Here is a 6214-nt window from a genome sequence, read left to right as displayed (position 1 = left end):
CTAGTCTACCAGCTACAGTGACCAACTTAGATCATGTAGAAACCAGCTTTATATAATCCAGCTTATGCAGCAGTGCAAGCCCAACCCAACACCCCAGAGTCCACTTTAATATGGCATTAATGGAGAAATGACCCGGTTGACACGGCAAGATGCAATTGTAACTTTAATGATCTATTTCTACGTGATCTAACCCTTTACAATATTTCTGACTTGAATAAAAACAGTGAGGTTAAGTGTGTCGATCTGATTGATTTGTGTGAAGTCAGGGGATGTTATAATGGCAGATCAAATGTTGTCATCATCATCATCCAGTGATGGTGGGGCTCATATAGCAGATATAGGCCTATTCTTTTGCACGTGAACCTTTGCAGCAAATCTCTGATAATATTAGAACAGATTATTATTCGAGGCACCCGTCTTTTTGATCAAATTAGCATATTTCATTTAATTGAACCGAGTATTATTTTTCCATGTGGGCCAGGATGATATCATGACGACTCGTATGGACGGGAATACAAAGAGAAATACAAAATAATAAAGACATCAATCATGTGCCAGCAGCTGAGATTCAAATGAGAAGCATCATAAATGATTATATGCAGAAACACTGCTGAAGCACCCGGCTCGTTTACATTCATTTAGTTCGGCTAGGCAATCGTTACATTTGTTTATCGTAGATTCTACACGGTCGTGACTAGCCTAGACTTTATTCGTGTCATTCATATACTGATTAGGTTTTAATATTGACGTCGCGAGCAGGTATTGTCTAATAACCTCTCCAAGGTGAATGAATCGTTTTAGCCTTTCTTTGTACCCGGCCGGGCAAAAGACGCAAAGACAACATTACTTAAACATCCCATAATAACAAATTAACGCAATTCTTACCTTTTAATATCTCATCTTCTCACCTTCATGGCGCAGGGAAAAAAATAATGGCAGTGTACAGCGTCTAAAAACCACCATTAAAATGGATCAATATTCACGAGGTGACGTCATCGCTAGGCGGAGACTTGAACATCAGAGACGCTTGAGCACATATCTATCTCCATCCACCCATCCATCCACCCACCCATCCATCCATCCATCCATCCATCCATCCATCCATCATCTATCTATCTATCTATCTATCTATCTATCTATCTATCTATCTATCTATCTATCTATCTATCTATCTATCTATCTATCTATCTATCTATCTATCTATCTATCTATCTATCTATCTATCTGTATGTCTGTCTGTCTGTCTCTCTGTCTGTTTGTCCATCCGTCTCTATCTATCTATCTATCTATCTATCTATCTATCTATCTATCTATCTATCTATCTATCTATCTATCTATCTATCTATCTATCTATCTATCTATCTATCTATCTATCTATCTATCTATCTATCTGTATGTCTGTCTGTCTGTCTGTCTGTCTCTCTGTCTGTTTGTCCATCCGTCTCTATCTATCTATCTATCTATCTATCTATCTATCTATCTATCTATCTATCTATCTATCTATCTATCTATCTATCTATCTATCTATCTATCTATCTATCTATCTATCTATCTATCTATCTATCTATCTATCTATCTATCTATCTATCTATCTATCTATCTATCTATCTATCTGTATGTCTGTCTGTCTGTCTCTCTGTCTGTTTGTCCATCCGTCTCTATCTATCTATCTATCTATCTATCTATCTATCTATCTATCTATCTATCTATCTATCTATCTATCTATCTATCTATCTATCTATCTATCTATCTATCTATCCATCCATCCATCCATCCATCCATCCATCCATAAATCTATCTATATAGCAAATTGTCAAAACATTCAAATCTTCACAGTATAAAATCTTGAATTGTATATCCAGTAACTTCCTTAAAATGTTTCATAGCCTAATTAATATTTATGTTTTTGGATCTTGTGTGAGGCCGGTATTCTGCTCTCTCCTCTACCAGACTGACATGATCAATACACCGGGCTCCACCCCAGTGCGTCTGCAGTCACACACACCATCTGGGACTCCATCACATCCACACACACACACACACACACACACACACACACACACACACACACACACACACACACACACACACACACACACACACACACACACACACACACACACACACACACACACACACACACACACACACACACACACACACACACACACACACACACACACACACACACACACACACACACACACACACACACACTGGCATTATGTCTGTTGTCTGCCTTTCTTGCCCAGTCATACTGCCCTACAAAGGCTTCTAAGTGTCTGGTTGAATATTTTGATGCTTTAAAATTAATTTCTCTGAATCTGAACACAGTGGAGTCAAACCCGTCTAACACACAAGACCGAATGTTCTCAGTTTTGACAAAATGCGTGGTTTCTACTTTATGTCTTTGTCTTATTGACTCATTGTTTACATGTATCGATGACACACTAGCAAAAAGCATTACGGTCAGTGCATTTGTTCCATACAAGATGCTTTAATTGAGGCTTGTTGTAATAAAGTGTGTGTGCCGTGGCGGGACGGGGGATGGTACCCCTCTCTGGGCAGCTGGTAGCTGAATGACAGGGCCCTGTAGCAGCTGGGTAACGTAAAGGATGGTTTCTAATTGGTGGTATTAGAAGATCACATCAGAGATGAATCTATTCAGTGTAATGACAGCCGGGGATCTACAATGATAAGTGTAACTACATGACAGACTTGCGTATTTAATTTGAGCATAAATCACCCATATGGATTGAAACAAACCCCTAACGTTGAGTTTTAAACTTCAGTGTATAAATCATCATCCATCATCCACTTGCTGGACAATAAAACGTATAAAAATCCCATTGATTGATTGAGTGACTTGAGCAGAGACCAGAATATTAAAGAGTCGTGGGGGTGGATTCTTTTGACACCTATAGCAACACAAATGTCACCCACAATGTGATCATTTGCATAGAAACTCCCTCGTTTTTATGTACATTACTTTTCAAAAGTTTCCAATGATGCATTTATTTGATTAAAATACATAAAAACTGTAATATTGTGAAAAATTATTACAAATTAATAAGTGTTTTCTATTTTTGTCAAGTTATGGGTCAGAAGATGAAGAAAGTTGACAAAGAAGATCGAAATAATAGGTTAGTTTATTTAAAGGGGTATTATGCAGAGAAGAGCCATGGTGGAGTCTTGAACTGAGAGCTGATGGGACTGAACAAAACTGATGGCTTAGGAGACCAAGGCACAGTCGGCGTGACCTGGAGCCAGGGTGCCAGAGGTCTAAGGTGAAGCCGGTGGGCCTGAGGACTAAGGCGGAGCCGGCGGGGCCCGCTGGAGCTGAAGAGTGTGGTGGGATGAAGTGTAGCTGAAGGCCCGTAAGTCTGTCGCGCAAACAGAGTGGCGTCTGACCAAGGTGGAGCCAGAGGGACGAGGGAGTCTGGTTGAGCCGTAAGGACGTTGGTATCTGGTGGAGGCGAGGGAGGGAGGAGCCAAAGTGTGGAGGATTGGCTCAGAAGCTGGAGGCGAAGCCATGGGATCCACTTGTCTGGGCGGAGCTGGAGACCCGAAGACCTGAAACAGATCCACACAACTGAGTGGCGTTAGAGGAGAAGTCAAGTGGCTGAAGGGAACCAGCGGATGTGATGCTGAAGGACTGGCTGAATTAGGAAGAGAAGGCGGGAGAGGGAGGTTGGGTGGGATCAGCGACGATGACACAGACTTTGTTCTGGGAACCAGCGGGGACGGGAGATTCAGCAAAACATCCATATGCAAATCCTCATAATCATTATATTCCATAAAGAGCTTATTTAGGCCACGCCCACACCGGTTCCATTGACTTTGCATTGCGTGAGGCTGCATCCTTGTCATTTCGGACTTATAACAAAAAACAGAACAATGTCTAAAAGCTGATATGTCACAAAGTGTACAGCAAACAAGCTAAAGAACACAGATATTTGAAAATTAAAACCCTTAAGGACAACACAAATACGTTTTTATAAGCTGTCGACCCAAAAAAACGAGAGTTTAAGGAGACAAAAATGGATACAGGCAGTAAAACGTGACGCTTCAGCAGGAAGCATTTTGGGATCCTGACACTCAGGATGCCTCAGTATGCGTATGTATGCAGTAAACATTTTGTCACTGTTCAGTCAAATATCCATATGTCAGTTTTATATACAACCCCAAATCAGAAAAAGTTGGGACAGTATGGAAAACGCAAACAAAAAAAAGAAAGTGATTTCTAAATTTACTTTGACTTGTATTTCATTGCAGACAATATGAACACAAAATATTTCATGTTTTGTCTTGTCAACTTCATGTCATTTGTAAATATGCATCCTCTCCTGTCATTCAGACCTGAAACACATTTAAAAAAAAGTTGAGACAGGAGCAATTTAGGGCTAGTAATGAGGTAAAATGGTTAAATAATGATGTGATTTGAAACAGGTGATGTCAACAGGTGATTGTAATTATGATTTTGTACAAAAGCAGCATCCAAGAAAGGTCTAATCCTTTAGGAGCAAAGATGGGCCGAGGATCGCCAGTTTGCCAACAAATACGTGAGAAAATTATTGAAATGTTTAAAACCAATGTTCCTCAAAGAAAGATAGGAAGAGATTTGGATATTTCACATTCAACAGTGCATAACATAATGAAAAGACTCAAGGAATCTGGAGGAATTTCAGTGCGTAAAGGACAAGGGCGCAAGCCTAAGCTGAACAACCGTGATCTCCGATCCCTCAGGCGGCACTGCATCAAGAATCGTCATTCATCTATAAGCGATATCACCACATGGGCTCAGGACTACTTTGGCAAACCTTTGTCAAGTACCACAATACGTAGTTACATCCACAAAGGCCAGTTAAAACTGTACTGTGCCAAAAGGAAGCCCTATGTTAACAGTGTCCAGAAGCGCCGTCGACTTCCCTGGGCTCGGAGGCATCTGGGATGGACCATCACACAGTGGAATCAGTATTTCAGGTATTTTTTGGGAGGAATGGACGCCGTGTGCTCCGGACCAAAGAAGAAAAGGATCATCCAGACTGTTACCAGCAACAAGTCCAAAAGCCAGGGTCTGTCATGGTATGGGGTTGTGTCAGTGCCCTTGGCAAAGGTAACTTGCACTTCTGTGAAGGCACCATTAATGCTGAAAAGTACATAGAGATTTTGGAGCATAATATGCTGCCTTCAAGAAGACATCTTTTCCAGGGACGTCCATGCATATTTCAACAAGACAATGCAAAACCACATTCTGCACACATTACAAAGTCCTGGCTGTGGAGGAAGAGGGTACGGGTACTTGACTGGCCTGCCTGCAGTCCCGACCTGTCTCCAATAGAGAATGTGTGGCACATTTTGATGCGCAAAATGCGACAACGAAGACCCCGTACTGTTGCCCACCTTAAGACTTGTTTGCAGGAAGAATGGGACAAAATTACACCTGAAACACTTCATCACTTGGTGTCTTCAGTCCCTAAACGTCTTTTAAGTGTTGTGAAAAGGAATGGCAACATTACAAAGTGGTAAATGCTTTACTGTAATACAAACAGTAAATACAAGTCAAAGTAAATTTAGAACTTTTTTTTTGCGTCTTCCATACTGTCCCAACTTTTTCTGATTTGGGGTTTTATTATATTTCCTGTCACTGATTACGTTCCCCTCTAGTGGGTGTACTTCTCAGTGTAATATAACGTGTCACGCTCTGTCTCAATGGCCTGTATCCACTCTTTTGTGCTTAAACGCTCGTTTTTTGGGTCAACAGCTTATAAAAACTTTTGGGTTTTTGGTTGTGGGTTTTGTTTAGCTTGTTTGCTGTACACTTTGTCACATATCCGCTTTTAGACATTGTTCTGTTTTTTGTTATAAGTCCGAAATGACAAGGAGGCCGCTTCAATCAATGCAAAGTCAATGGAGAGCGTTCGATTGTTTTCCCCCCGGTGGTCGTGGTTTTCAGATTATGACGCGTGTCGCTCTGTCTCTACAGGTTCTAGTCTTATCTCACGGTCAGGGGTGAGATTGTGGGTGGGGTCTTCCTCCATATCCTCGAACTCCACTTAACATCCCATGGCGATGCGTGGTGGTGCCTGCTCACACATCTGGTCAAACTCACAGTGGGGCTCGGGCTCGGGCTCGGGCTCGGGCTCGGGCTCGGGGGCGATGATTGGCTCTGTCCTCTGTGATAGAAATATTTGATATAATGGCCTCAGAAGTG

This window comes from Gobio gobio (genome assembly GCF_949357685.1).
Source record: "Gobio gobio genome assembly, chromosome: 15".
In the NCBI taxonomy this organism is placed as follows: Eukaryota; Metazoa; Chordata; class Actinopteri; order Cypriniformes; family Gobionidae; genus Gobio; species Gobio gobio.
The sequence above is the reverse complement of the archived record's forward strand: the minus strand, read 5'-3'. Positions refer to the sequence as shown.